Source organism: Panulirus ornatus, chromosome 42 (assembly GCF_036320965.1).
Source record: "Panulirus ornatus isolate Po-2019 chromosome 42, ASM3632096v1, whole genome shotgun sequence".
NCBI classification, from domain to species: domain Eukaryota; kingdom Metazoa; phylum Arthropoda; class Malacostraca; order Decapoda; family Palinuridae; genus Panulirus; species Panulirus ornatus.
This window is the reverse complement of record NC_092265.1, coordinates 1,032,945-1,049,210: the sequence shown is the minus strand read 5'-3', so window position 1 is coordinate 1,049,210 and position 16,266 is coordinate 1,032,945. Positions and strand designations below refer to the sequence as shown.

At 36.7% G+C, this 16,266-nt stretch overlaps 1 protein-coding gene across 19 annotated transcripts in view; it reads right to left on the bottom strand.

The window, feature by feature from the left end:
* CaMKII (Calcium/calmodulin-dependent protein kinase II) overlaps positions 1-16,266 on the bottom strand; it is a 391,068-nt gene that overhangs the window by 173,941 nt on the left and 200,861 nt on the right. The gene's annotated exons all lie outside the window — the stretch shown is intronic.

Genomic DNA, 16,266 nt, shown 5'->3' with positions numbered 1-16,266 from the left:
TCCCTCTAAGGCCCAGTCCTCTGTTCTTAATGCTACCTCGCAAATGCGGGAAATGGCGAATCGTATGAAAAAAAAAAATATATATATATATATATATATATATATATATATATATATATATATATGATCAGACATCCCTCCAGTTGCACCTCTCAGCACATTAACATCCAAAAGTCTCTCTTTCGCACGCCTGTCAATTAACACGTAATCCAATAACGCTTTCTGGCCATCTCTCCTACTTACATAAGTATACTTATGTATATCTCGCTTTTTAAACCAGGTATTCCCAATCATCAGTCCTTTTTCAGCACATAAATCTACAAGCTCTTCACCATTTCCATTTACAACACTGAACACCCCATGCATACCCATTATTCCCTCAACTGCCACATTACTCACCTTTGCATTCAAATCACCCATCACTATAACCCGGTCTCGTGCATCAAAACCGCTAACACACTCATTCAGCTGCTCCCAAAACACTTGCCTCTCATGATCTTTCTTCTCATGCCCAGGTGCATATGCACCAATAATCACCCACCTCTCTCCATCAACTTTCAATTTTATCTTGTGGAGGCTAAGGTGAAGATTAGTATGGGTTTTCAGAAAAGAGGAGTGAATGTTGGGGTGAAGAAGGTGGTGAGAGTAAGTGAGCTTGGGAAGGAGACCTGTGTGGGGAAGTACCAGGAGAGACTGTGTACAGAATGGAAAAAGGTGAGAACAATGGAAGTAAGGGGAGTGGGGGAGGAATGGGATGTATTTAGGGAATCAGTGATGGATTGCGCAAAAGATGCTTGTGGCATGAGAAGAGTGGGAGGTGGGCTGTTTAGAAAGGGTAGTGAGTGGTGGGATGAAGAAGTAAGAGTATTAGTGAAAGAGAAGAGAGAGGCATTTGGACGATTTTTGCAGGGAAAAAATGCAATTGAGTGGGAGAAGTATAAAAGAAAGAGACAGGAGGTCAAGAGAAAGGTGCAAGAGGTGAAAAAAAGGGCAAATGAGAGTTGGGGTGAGAGACTATCAGTAAATTTTAGGGAGAATAAAAAGATGTTCTGGAAGGAGGTAAATAGGGTGCGTAAGACAAGGGAGCAAATGGGAACTTCAATGAAGGGCGTAAATGGGGAGGTGATAACAAGTAGCGGTGATGTGAGAAGGAGATGGAATGAGTATTTTGAAGGTTTGTTGAATGTGTCTGATGACAGAGTGGCAGATATAGGGTGTTTTGGTCGAGGTGGTGTGCAAAGTGAGAGGGTTAGGGAAAATGATTTGGTAAACAGAGAAGAGGTAGTAAAAGCTTTGCGGAAGATGAAAGCCGGCAAGGCAGCAGGTTTGGATGGTATTGCAGTGGAATTTATTAAAAAAGGGGGTGACTGTATTGTTGACTGGTTGGTAAGGTTATTTAATGTATGTATGACTCATGGTGAGGTGCCTGAGGATTGGCGGAATGCGTGCATAGTGCCATTGTACAAAGGCAAAGGGGATAAGAGTGAGTGCTCAAATTACAGAGGTATAAGTTTGTTGAGTATTCCTGGTAAATTATATGGGAGGGTATTGATTGAGAGGGTGAAGGCATGTACAGAGCATCAGATTGGGGAAGAGCAGTGCGGTTTCAGAAGTGGTAGAAGATGTGTGGATCAGGTGTTTGCTTTGAAGAATGTATGTGAGAAATACTTAGAAAAGCAAATGGATTTGTATGTAGCATTTATGGATCTGGAGAAGGCATATGATAGAGTTGATAGAGATGCTCTGTGGAAGGTATTAAGAATATATGGTGTGGGAGGCAAGTTGTTAGAAGCAGTGAAAAGTTTTTATCGAGGATGTAAGGCATGTGTACGTGTAGGAAGAGAGGAAAGTGATTGGTTCTCAGTGAATGTAGGTTTGCGGCAGGGGTGTGTGATGTCTCCATGGTTGTTTAATTTGTTTATGGATGGGGTTGTTAGGGAGGTAAATGCAAGAGTCCTGGAAAGAGGGGCAAGTATGAAGTCTGTTGGGGATGAGAGAGCTTGGGAAGTGAGTCAGTTGTTGTTCGCTGATGATACAGCACTGGTGGCTGATTCATGTGAGAAACTGCAGAAGCTGGTGACTGAGTTTGGTAAAGTGTGTGGAAGAAGAAAGTTAAGAGTAAATGGGAATAAGAGCAAGGTTATTAGGTACAGTAGGGGTGAGGGTCAAGTCAATTGGGAGGTGAGTTTGAATGGAGAAAAACTGGAGGAAGTGAAGTGTTTTAGATATCTGGGAGTGGATCTGGCAGCGGATGGAACCATGGAAGCGGAAGTGGATCATAGGGTGGGGGAGGGGGCGAAAATTTTGGGAGCCTTGAAAAATGTGTGGAAGTCGAGAACATTATCTCGGAAAGCAAAAATGGGTATGTTTGAAGGAATAGTGGTTCCAACAATGTTGTATGGTTGCGAGGCGTGGGCTATGGATAGAGATGTGCGCAGGAGGATGGATGTGCTGGAAATGAGATGTTTGAGGACAATGTGTGGTGTGAGGTGGTTTGATCGAGTAAGTAACGTAAGGGTAAGAGAGATGTGTGGAAATAAAAAGAGCGTGGTTGAGAGAGCAGAAGAGGGTGTTTTGAAATGGTTTGGGCACATGGAGAGAATGAGTGAGGAAAGATTGACCAAGAGGATATATGTGTCGGAGGTGGAGGGAACGAGGAGAAGAGGGAGACCAAATTGGAGGTGGAAAGATGGAGTGAAAAAGATTTTGTGTGATCGGGGCCTGAACATGCAGGAGGGTGAAAGGAGGGCAAGGAATAGAGTGAATTGGAGCCATGTGGTATACAGGGGTTGACGTGCTGTCAGTGGATTGAATCAAGGCATGTGAAGCGTCTGGGGTAAACCATGGAAAGCTGTGTAGGTATGTATATTTGCGTGTGTGGACGTGTGTATGTAGATGTGTATGGGGGGGGGGGGTTGGGCCATTTCTTTCGTCTGTTTCCTTGCGCTACCTCGCAAACGCGGGAGACAGCGACAAAGTATAAAAAAAAAAAAAAAAAAAATATATATATATATATATATGATAAACACCTCACTTGACACGCAGGCCTTACTCCCATACCTTTAAACACACAGTGCTGAAACATCTGTAAAACATTTATATGCTACTGCAGTGAAAGTAGTTGACAAGAAATACTACTAATGTGCTTATTTTTCACTGTTATATGAATATATATGAAACTGTAAGGTTAAACAGATACTTTAAACAAATTGGAAAAATGAGAATTTTGAGGGTCAGAAAAGATAACTCAGTGTGACATTTAGGGGTTAATATGCATCCCATGTAAGAATCAAGTCAAATGCTCTTCAATTGTCCAGATACAAACATCCACCCATCCTTTCCTAAGATAGACCTCACTCACTTGTTGAAATTTAAAAGATTTGTTGCACATAACTTCCTTTTCCTAAATTCATGCTGACTCTCACTTTGGTAATTTCTCCTCTGTAGAAAGTCATCTATTTGCTTTGTAATTACCTCTTCCAGAATGTTAAAGATCATACTAGATAGTAAGACAGATCTATAGTTTGGTGCCTCTTCCCTGCCTGCTTTCTTATAAATATGTATGACATCTTCCTTTTCCCATTCACTTGACAATGTCTCTCTCCAGTGACATCTTAAACAGTATTTCAGAGGTGTGTCTAATGTATTTGCACACACTTTCAGTACATATGGTGACATTTCATCAAGACCTTGTTGGTCAAGACCTATTAGTACTCCAATAAAATCATTTTCAGATATCTCAAAGTTTTGTAAAACCTCCTCCCATTCCATTTTACTGGTGTTGGGGCTATAGTGCCTTCCACAATGAAAACATTTCTGCTGCTGGACTCCACCTGGTCAAGGTGAAAAGTCACCTTTGGTGAGGCTCTGTCATTGGGAATAAAGTCTTGTTAAAAAACTTTTCACTCCAAAGGCATTCACACTTCCCTGCTACTGCAAGTAGCACAGTCAGGCTGCACGAGCCCCATGAAAAAGATCCAAGGTAACACCAGGACTCTTCCTTAAAAACTGGTCCTGGGATAATCATTGATAACTATAAATAAATAAAACACTTTTGAACATATTATTCAGTTACTTATTCATCCTTACAACATCCTCAACAACTCCTCCCTTTTGAATCACTTAGCCTGATCAGCTTCTCTTTAACTGTTAAAGAATTCTCAATGAATTTATGGAAAAGCTCAGGATTTATAGCCTTATTATAGGTTAAACTATTAATGTAGGACACTCTTTTTCCCCAGTCTCCACTCTCAAATACGTTGACCAGCTCTATACAGCTGCCTTGATTATATTTTCTCTATGAGTCTTGTACTTCATCTGACCCTTCTCGTGCTTTCTCTTCCACCACATAGCAAAATCAATTACTTTATGATCACTTCTTCCTATTTGATGTACTCTATTTCCATATTACCTTAAATAAAGATGAAGTCTAGTAATAAAGGTGTGTCTTTCCATGTCTTTCCCCCATAATCTCATATGCTCCATGACATGTTGATATAAAAAGTTCTCTTGCACATATTTAAAGAACTTGTATGTCCATGTCTCCGTGAACATCGAAGTTCTCCTAGTCTATTTCCTCATAATTAACATCTCCCATTATAAGTCATTTACCAACTCCATTACGGGAGTATCTCACCATCTCCCTCACCATCCTGGCTGTTCCTTCATTGCTGTCAATGCATATTCGCTCTGTGTCACTGTAGTTCCTTGGAGGGTTGTAGACTAACCTTAGCATTACTGAGCACTTTCTTCCCACAGTATTTTTTCTCACTTGAAGATAAAATCTATTACTAACTCCTGGAATTTGACTTTACACTTTTTTTAGAGGACCAATCCCTTTTGCCTTTAATTGTCTCAGTCCCTCCTCATTACTATATACCTTTCAAGGTAGAGTAGACTAGTATTTAGCTCCTTCATGAGTTTAGTCTTAACCACTCCAATGATAATGGGTTGCTATCGCTGAAAAGGTCTTTAAATTCTACTTTCTTAACATTCACAACCACTCCATCTACATTAGTAAACAGGACTGTAAGTCTATTGCATTTGCTACTAGCTAGTTCCATCCCTCCTGTGGTGTTACTCCCCTGGCCTGATCTAATTCCTTTCTCTTTTTTTCCCCTTTAGCCAGTTCTCTCAAACTCTCTCCGTCTCCTCTCTTACCCTGTTACTTTTGAACTACACTTCTTTGAAGTGCCTTCTTCTGGGAAGCTTGTATGACTATCTCAATATCTGCTGGCTACACACTTACATGTTGGACTTTACCTTTTGTGGCCTTTTCCTAATGTCCTCCAGCATGACCCCATTCTCTTCTCTTCCTTTACTTTTTGACTTGCAAATACCAGTTCTATTGTATCTAGCAACCTACTAGCTGTCACATTCCCTAGTTTTTTGTCTTCTTTGTCTGGAAGATGCTTTTCTTCTAGTCTGAAGATCATCAAAGACTTGCCATGAGTAACCTTTCCAAACACATCTCTAACCTGTATGGTGGTTAATTTTTCTGTTAATTCCTGGAACGTGCTAAGTCCTCTTCATTTTCCTTCAACTTATCCATAATCTGCTTTTTCTTTGCAGTTTCAAACTGATTGTGTCATCTTAAGTCTCCTATCTACCATACCTCAATAAGATGATATTAAGCAAAATATTGTCAAAAAAATATATAAAGAAATACATATACAATACAAGAGTGGTAGATGAATGGAATCGACTAAAAGAGGATGTAGTAAATGTGTAACCAGAGCCCCACCTTAAGTGAATGATAAAGGAGATGAACTGCACTCAAATGTATCGATAAGGAAATATTCAGGAAACTGTTGACATCCTATATTAGGCTAAAATTAGAAAATAGTTCTCAATTTTGGCTACCACACTTAGAGAGCACAAAGAAATAACAGAGAAGGTCCATAGGAGGGCAACAAATATAGTGCTAGAATTAAGAAAAAAAGAGTTACAGTGACAGGTTAACAGCCATAAATTTGTCCAACACAGCAGTAAAAAAGAGTAAGGGTTGACTTGATTACAACCTTCAAGATTATAAACCAGTTTGATAACCAATCTTTAAGTTCATACACCATTTTGATAACACCAACAAAGAACAGTGCTTTGAAAGTTGCAGAAAAGAACACCCAGAGACTATAACATGAAATCTAAGCAAGAGACTTGTTAGAAAAGAATGGCACATGAGTAATGGGTGCACAGAATAAACTAAATGAGTAAAACTGTGAATGCACACAACATACATAGTTTAGAAAGTTAAATGATACTAGAGAAAGTTCAAGAGTGTTGTAAGAGTGTAAAACATCCTTTCTGTACCATACATATAGGTAATTATACAAACATACACATGCACATTCCCGATATGAAATATGATTTATAAGGGTAAATACCAGAAAATAAAGGAGAATCCAGATATGTCAGACACTTCCCTACTTATTCTGTACATCACAATATATCTCCCTTTGTTTGCTAATAATATTAATGAAATTAAATTTTACCTATCAAGCTTTTCCATGCATTTCAATGCAGAATTCTAATTAGGTTTACACATTTTTATGGTTTAACAAAAGTGATATGAACATAAACAGTCACTCACGTTAGTTACAAAAGAACAGTACCTGAATATACATTAAATCATCTTAATTTCCGAAATATGAGGAGCCCCCAATTTACAACAGGGCATTATGTTGCATGTCTTGGCATCATAAATTCAGAAGCTGAATCCCACTACAAAATGAGGGTTATTTTTATGAGCATGCATGGAGTATGCATGAAGTAATTTAGCATACAATTTTGACCATATTTAACGAAAACTTACTAAAAAATGTGGCAATTAGTGTCTGAGGTGGTGATGAAGTGGGGTAAGGTTAAGTGAGTGATGCCAGGAGGGAGAGGTAGGGACATTACACTAGTCTGCATTCCCACAGAATAATGATTCAGCAACTGTTGAAAATAATAGATTAGGCATTGTACCTTGCCCTGAGATCCTATTAATGAAACGCGAATGAGGCCTTGAGTTTAAAATCTCCTTCAGCATTCCCAACAGAAGTGTTAAGTGATCTTTGGCAGCCTCATACCCTGGAGCAATCTTTTCTTCCTTGCAAATGAATGTCTTGGCTAGTTTTCTTTAACAAAATAAGTCAGCCATATCCATGGTAAACATATGTTGAGGTGTGCAACCTTCTAACTTCAGGATTCTTATCTAAATATTCAGGCTCCAGTCATAAACTTCTTTCCTTCACCAAAACTCCTACATAACTTTAGTTTCACATTTACAGTGGTAGCCTTCTGTCCTGTATTCCCATAAGTATCTTAAAAACTTTAAGCCATATGGATCTGGCAATATTATCTCCCCCTAACTGCACAAAGAATGGAAGAAAGTTTGGAATGTTTGTTTGTTATATCTATCTCTATCTTTGATGCCTGTTCTCTCCTGAAACTCCCTAAAGGGGGTGGCCTTAATAATTAGTCTCCTTAACTAGTTTCTTCAACATTTTCTGTTATCAATGTGAATATTTAAATCATTATCATTCTATGAGTTAGGTAACAACTCAAGAAAAAGAACTGTTTAGGAAAATGTACAAAAAATTAAATCTATCATACTGCTTAATGAATATAATTTGAAAAATTCAGTGTTACCATGGGAGCTAGCTTTCCCATGCTCAATAGTGTTCCAGCATTCAATAGCTGTTCCATCTTTTATTTTTGTGAATATATAAAAAAAATCATTAGTTCAGACTTAGGTAACACATATCCCATAAAATGTATCAAGGAAAAACTGTACAATATGCTGCCACAGGAGCCAACTTTCCCGCATTTACAAGCATTCCTGTATTAGATAACTGTTCCATCTCTATCATCCACTTTCTCCATAATATTCATGTCTTTAAATAATTGTTAGTTTATGAGTTAAGAAAAAGCCTAATGAAAAGGACTGGGGCTTATCTAAAGGGGAGCAATGTCACTGAGTGTCACCTCCTTTAGCTGTAAACTATACAGTAATTTACTATATCTTTACAATTATTATAATTCTTTTAGTTCCTCAAAAGGAAATGTCTATAGTTTTTAATGATTTACAACAATGACCTATGAAACAACATGTCCATTTCATCACCTTCCTTAAACAGTGACATAAGTTCATTATAAACTTTGTCTGCAAAGGCATGTTAATATCTTTCAGGGAACAAAACTCCCATGATTATAAATCAGCTATTTTATCATGTACTATAAATTCATTCTTATTCAAAAATGGTCCCTGACAGATGAATTTGGTTTTATGGAATTTGACTAACTATAGTAATTAAATCTAACATACAAATGCCTTATGCCTAAAGAGTGACAGGTTCTGTAAGGTACAATGTGTTCATACATACCATGGGTTCTCTAAGATACAAAGTGTTCTTACATATCCTCTTATTTTGAGATCTTCATCATTATGTTGACGAGTTTGTAATTTGCTCACCCACCCTGATCAAATCATGGATAAGCACCCAAAACGATGATTGCAGACAATTTATGTAATGAAAATACAAATTACCATGTCCTTTACAAGGCATAAGTTGGATAATGAATAGCTGTTCTATCTCACTGAATTGTCTATCTCTACCACACATTTTCTCCATTATTTTTGTGAATATCTTAATAACTGTTAATTCATCTATCTATCTATCTATCTATCTATATCTCTGATGCCTGTTCCAACAGGAACTCCCTCAAAGGAGTGGCCATGGCAACAGAGTCTCTATAACTAAAGAACTCCAGTGCTGCTTCTTAGCCTTTAATTCATTCGATAGGTAACAAGATACTGAAGAAATATTTAGCTCTAAATCTTTCATCAGCAAGTGCCAATCTTTTTTATTTTTTTTCTAATTCAATATAGTAAGTGTATTCATCTGATTGAATGGCTGTGATTCTGCTTCTCTTACCATATCTGTCCAGTATGACAGAAAATGATACTATCTGCAGATGTAATGAAATACCATGCTTATTTTAGAGGAAAGAAATTCCTGGCAATGGGTAAAAGTGGAGATAACTGTAACAAGGGGGATCATTAATTCACACCCGCTTTTCTTTAAAAGCTGATGGTCAATGGATAGGATATATATTGAAACATATTTTGCAATTAGGTGGGCTATAAATCAATAGTATTTTGCCATGATATCATCATAAAATGCATTGTGAGTAAAAAGTACCTTAGAATATCCTGACATATCTGAATATGCATAAGGACGGGCAGAATGCCTGTAGAGTGCCAGTGTATAAAGGCATGTGGGATAAAGGTGAGTGTTCAAATCATAGATGTATAAGTTTGTTGAATGTCCCTGATATGTTGTATGGAAGAATGATGATTAAGAAAGTGATGGCAAACACGGATGATCAGACTGGGTTAAAAAAATGTAGTTTCAGGAGTCGTAAAGGATGTGTGGATCAGGTGTTTGCTTTGAAGAATGTTGTAGGAAATACTTAGACAAACAGAAGGATTTAATATAGCATTTATGGATCTGGAGAAAGCATATGATAGAGCTGATAGAGATACTCTGTGGAAGGTGCTATGAATACACAGTGTGAGAGGAAAACCGTTAGAAACAGTGAGGAATTTTCATCAAAAGTGTAAGGCATCTGTATGAGTATGTAGGAAGGAGGGTGAGTGGTTCTGGGGGTGTGAGGTCATCATGGCTATTCAATCTGTTTACAGATAGGGTGGTGTGGGAGGTGAATGAAAGGATTATAGAGAGAGGAGTAGGTATGCAGTATGCTGGGGGTGGAGGAACCCGGGAGGTGAGTCAAATATTTGCTGATGATATAGCACTGATGGCAGATTTGTGTGAGAAACTGCAGAAGCTGGTGACTAAATTTGGAATAAAGTGTAAAAGGAGGAAGTTGAGAGTAAATGTGAATAAAAGCAATGTTATTTGGTTTAGCAGTGAAAAGAAACAGGTTATCTGGAGTGTTTCAATAAACAGAACTTGCAGGAAGTGAAGTATTTTAGATAAATGGGAGTGGATATGGCAGCGAATGGGACCATAGGAGGTGAAGTGAGTCATATGGTGGGTGAGGCAAGCAAAGGTCTTTGGTACACTGAGGAATGCACAGAAAGAGAGATCAATGTCTTTAAGGGCAAAGATTGATATGTTTGGTGGTATAGTAGTCCTGTTGGTGCTGTATGAATGTAATGTGCAGGCCTTTAGCATAAATGTAAAGAAGGAATATGCTGGAAATAAAACTTCTGATGACAGTATTTGTTGTAGGAGAGTTGATCAAATTACAAATGATATACAAGAGATGAATAAGGAGTGAATGAGAGAGCAGAAATAAGTGTGCTGAAAAGACCTAGACATATCAAGAGGACGAATGATAAAAGGATAACTGAGAGGGCATACATATCATAAGGGGAGGGAACAAGGAAAAAAGGGAACCCAAGGAGGAGGTGGAAGATTAGAATGAAAGATGATTCTAAGGCTTGGGGCCTTAACATGTAATAGGGTGTCAGGTGTGCATGGGACAGAGCAAATTGAAGTTCTGTGGTTTACAGAGGAAAATGTGCTGTCAATGGGTTAAACCAGAGGAAGCAGTTGGGAAGCCAAAGAAAGGTCTATGGTGCCTGATAAGTCTATGGGGCTCTGGTTTCAATGGATTATATATGACAGCTAATGAGTGGGTGCGAGCAAATGATATCATTTCTTCATCTGTTCCTGGTGCTACCTTGCTAATGCAGGAATTGTGAACACATATGAAAAAAAATTATTATTACAGAAAAAGAGTACCTTATACATTAAAATGATGGAAAATCTTTCTTTTTATATATGTCATTACTAGGAGGTCTTATGTGTTGTTATTCAAGCTCGTACCCAAAATAACCAATGTCTAAACTGTGAAATGTTGTAATTCAAACCATCACAAATCAAGGGCTTGTGATATGAATAATGCTATTTGTACTTTGTTCAAGTGCTAAACATTTTAACATTCAAAGGTGAAACAAGAATTTACAACAGAAGGACCAGAAGAGTAAGGAGAGTTAAAAGAACTCAAAGATATGGATAGCAGAAGTTTGAAGAGCATTGAAGGATTATAAATGAGTTAGACACAGTACTGTTTTAAAGGAAACAGCAATTAAGTAAAAAATGCAATGAAGATGGCATGGAAATGGACAAATGGAAAAAGAAATGATGAAGAAGAAAACTGCTGAAAGACTTTGTTTAGCTATTAAAAAAAGGAATGTGGTACAATGCACACTAAAAGATAAAGGAGCACATATGGAAGTGTACCTTAGAGAGGTGCCAATTTCGAATCACCTGAGATGTGCAGTGTTCGCAACACCTACAGGAAGTTCTGAATGATATATCCTGTTTTATAGTAGACACAAACAGTCTGATTTTTTCAACTAGGTTTGAATCAAGATGTGTGTGGTTGTGTATCCATACAATGAGATGTGAATAATTTCTTTGCAATGTTTTAAGCTTAACTGTCGAGTCATTAACTGGTACTGATATATATACCCTTTTTCACTTGTAAGCAAAATTCATATTTTCCAGTCTTCTTGGTCAGAATGATTTACAAGTTAAGCAGGTGAATAATGTGAAATACTGCTGTACATGGAGCAATGAATGACTAATAACTTATTTTGTTTCACTCTAACCTTTCTAACCTTTGTACTTACATGATTTCTGCTCTGAAACTAGCCCATGACTATAAATGCAAGAAAATTATACATCTTATCCTCCCTCATATTAACATGAAGTATGAAATACTCTATCCACAAAGCCATTTAGTTTGTACATGTTGTATAATGGACATAAAGTACCATAATTCTAATTCCACCATCCTAATAAAAAATCTTTCAGTGTAATAAGTCTGAAAGCTAACGCCATTGATACATCTGGTACACTCAGACAACACAAATTTAGTGGATAGTGTGGGCATTCCTTCCTGGACTGCAGTGATACCCTTGGGTCAATGGCACTTGCACTCTTTCATGGTGGACACTACAGCACTCTTCTGATTCTTAAGGGTCATTATCTAAATTTACTTACAAAAATTATCTTAAATCTGAGTCAAGAATGAAAACTCAGAATCTTTAAATATGTGATGGCATAACAGAAAGATGTCACCATTTTTCTCAATTCTTACCCTAGTTAAGTCTCCCTTATAATAATTTATTATCTAATTAGAAAATATCACAACATAACAATCTGTGTGTGAAACAAAGGGAACAAACAATACATGTGTTATTTCATGATTAGTAACCATATTGTTTTATATATTTTTTCATAATTGTTTCCAGTTGTGTCAATAATAGCAAGGGTTGCACTTCCAAGAAAATTCTTGTATATGCATGAGAAATAAGTTTTACCACATATTGCTAGATGCAACATGGGACACAAAAGCCACTTTATATCAAAGAGTGTTCAATTTCTGATCTATGTGATCCTTAGTGAAATGAGTCACAGGAAGTAAATGTGGTTCTCCTGTCTCATGTACATGTATACAGCAGCTTCTAGTCTTCATAACAGAAAGGAATAACATGGAACACATCTGTGGAAATATCACACTGAACATGGTATGTGTATTTTTTAAAAAGAGGGAAATTAAGATGAGTATTATATGTTAACACTGATATTAGATTTTTAAACTGAGGGATGTTATGGCAAATATTATCTATTATGTCATTATCTGCTGTTCAATTATTTACAAAAAAAATCTATTTTAGAAAACTGCTACAAATACATAAATTAAGTCAGCAATACACACAAACTTGAAATTACAACCCATAAAGTTTATGTTTTAAACTACACATTTTTATCTACACAACAACATCAATCAAAAGAACTATTGCTACACACAAATAGATGAACAAAGAAAAATGTGAAAAGTGGCAAGTTGTGAGGTTCACAAATCATATGGTATGTGTTTCAATGTTACTACCAGAAAGTTAAAATATGAGTTGTGCATGATCATTATCTACAATAAACTGATTCCTAAAATGACACTGATTTATCCAACTCCAGGGATATTTGATAATGAAGCAAAAACTCATGTAAACGTGATGCTCAATGAAAATTAATTTTCAACGTACTGAGGTATTCAACTTCAGAAACAAATTTCAAAAACTGTTTTAAATGAAATTATTCTACAGTTGACTTTAATGGACATGATATCAAAAATGTCTAAGTACTGCATTGCAGTTTTCTTGTAGTTTTGTAGCTTATCTAGAAATTGAAAATCTAAATACTGATGCCATTAATAGTTTCAATTATTCTGGGATAAGGTATTATACTTCTTTCATCATGACTTTATATATGAAACAGTGATGCACATTAGACTGCAGGCTCAGTCTAGTGACTAATTTTTTGCCGTTAATGGCTACATAGCTTGTCAAAACTGTACTCCTGTTTGATGTGCATAAGAATTCAGGAACTTTTCTATCATACTGATATATATCTTTCTTATATAAAACTATTTTTGACTGTGCACTGTACTGTAGTTAACTAATAACAGTATTCTGAAAAGCCAGTCACACTTAAAAATGATCATGTACTATGAATAAAAATCACTGCAAAATATGGCTACTATACAACAAAGCACAGATTTATAGTGCAATAATCTTCACTTACTGCACTTCATTGGTGCTATGATTCCAAATAAGTATTTTACAAGGTATCTGTCATGTTATGGAGTGATACATCAATGTAAATGCCATTTCTTTAAAAGAAACATGTTGATAAATATGAAGATACTATTCAGACTTGAGGTATGAAAAAAAATTATTGCCATAATTAATTGTAGAAGTGGTATCATCAAATCTAAACATCTGAACACCAGCAGAGAAAATCATGTACATATAGTACACATCTTTATATGGCATACTTTTTCCCACTACACAGCAGGGTAGTTCCTAAAGAATAAGCCCTAAATACCATCATTCACACTGTATTGGAACCTTCTTCCATCCTCAAATTCCCCTCAGATTCACATACTCCCCTACCTCATTATTCTGGCATATCTTTGGTCTCCTGCCAAGCCTATTTCCATTTTTTTCTTTCATGCATTCCTGGTATTATGTTTTAGATAATTTTTTGCATGTGACAAGGTTAACTTAGTACTTAGTAATCCCATTTTACTACTCATCTTCTCATTATAATGTGCTTCCATATGATAATCTTATCTCTTACCTATCTATTTTCCTGCTCCTTAACATCTTTACAAATGCTGCTGGCACTATACAACAAGCCATTCTACTTCAACAAATTTCTTTTTTACGAGCATAAATGTTAATAGATACACAATATTTTCCTTATCTGACCTAATGGCAAACCTTTATTCATATATGTACCCTCCTATAATCTTATTCAAATTGATAACTATCCAAAACTCTCTCTGATATTCCACCCTACACAAAATCAAATGCTTCCAGTGACCCACTGACTGCTGCTATGTTGTATACAGCATGGGACACCTCTGGCAGTTGGTTGCGAGTACAGTCAGGGACATTTCAAATCTAAGGCTCAGCAACTAAGACAATGTTTCCATATTTCACCCATAAATTTTCAATTCAACAGGTAAGTAACGATCAAAATGCTGCAGGGAGATAATACATCATTTTGCAATGCCCAGGCAGTAAAGAAAATTTATACAGATAATGCATAAAGACTTTTACAAATAATGTATGTGGAAGTAGATAAATACTGGAACATACTGAGAATTAAAATGATTGCATACTGTGATGTGTATGTATACTTTATGTCAATCTGGGGTTATATCATATACCTGGCAGTGCTACAGCTTGAACATCTATTCATTTGATAATCTCATCGCATGGTAAGTTATGTACTACAATATTGATATATTTATTTATTTACTATTATTATACTTAATCGCTGTCTCCCGTGTTAGCGAGGTAGCGAGAGGAAACAGACGAGGAATGGCCCAACCCACCCACATACACCTATATATACATAAACACCCACGCACATATATACATTTCAATGTATACATATGTATACATACACAGACATATACATATATATACACATGTACACACTCACACTTGCTGCCTTCATCCATTCCCGTCACCACCCCACCACACATGTAACAGCATTCAAACCTCTTTCCCCCGCGGTCGCACTAGGAAGAGACAAAAAAAAAAAGGCCACATTTATTCATGCTCAGTCTCTAGCTGTCATGTGTAGTACACTGACACCACAGCTCCCTTTCCACATCCAGGCCCCACAGACCTTTCCATGGTTTACCCCAGATGCTCCACATACCCCGGTTCAAGTCATTGACAGCATGGCGACCCCAGTATACCACATCATTCCAATTCACTCTATTCCTTGCAAACCTTTCACCCTCCTGTATGTTCAGGCCCCAATTGCTCAAAATTTTTTCACTCCATTCTTCCACCTCCAATTTGCTCTCCCGCTTCTCCTTCTTATCAAATAGTAAAAAAAAAAAATTCAATAGAATTTTTTTTACAATTTACTAAAAACTGCCACATTGACGGCACATTAAATGTCATATTTAAGAGTGAATGCAGTCAATGGGTTAAAACAAAACAACTGATCTTTCTAAATATTATGTATTTATCTACCTAAAACCATAAACTTCCTTTCCATTTCCATGTGGTAAAACAAATACATAAAGTCTCTGAAATCACTCAGACACATCCAACACTCATGCCTAGCTTGTTTAAGTGAAACATTTACTTCCAAGCTCAGTAAAATACTTATTTTTCATTTTGCATACAGGGTAGATTCATCAAGTCTCCATGCACATCACCAGTATGCACAAAGAATGCTACTATTGCTGGAACCAATCAAAATAATTCAGGTAATAGACTGAAGCAAAAAGAGTGCTATTTTCCACTTCTTGGGACCCTCTTAACTTAGGGCTGTGCAGCTTATCCATGGTGTTATCCACAGTAGCATGCTCTCAGCTATTCACTGTCATGGCCCTCCCTAAACTAACACCTCTCAACCAAGATTATGACATCCCATTATGAGGAAGCAAACATCACCAGGTACCATCAATAGATATATTTATACTGTCAGGCAACATCCAACAGAAATTTTTCATTAATACAAGAAAATGGTTAAAAACAACTACAATTACCTGGCTTTATCCTAAATCATTACAATAATCACGTGTACATTATTTTCCTCTGGGTCTGAAATAGTAGATACCAAGCATGTTCCCATAAAGAAACAATCATTAGTCATGTGTACCATCAAAACGATGAGCACCTGTTTTTTCCAATGCTTATATTCAATCGTTTTT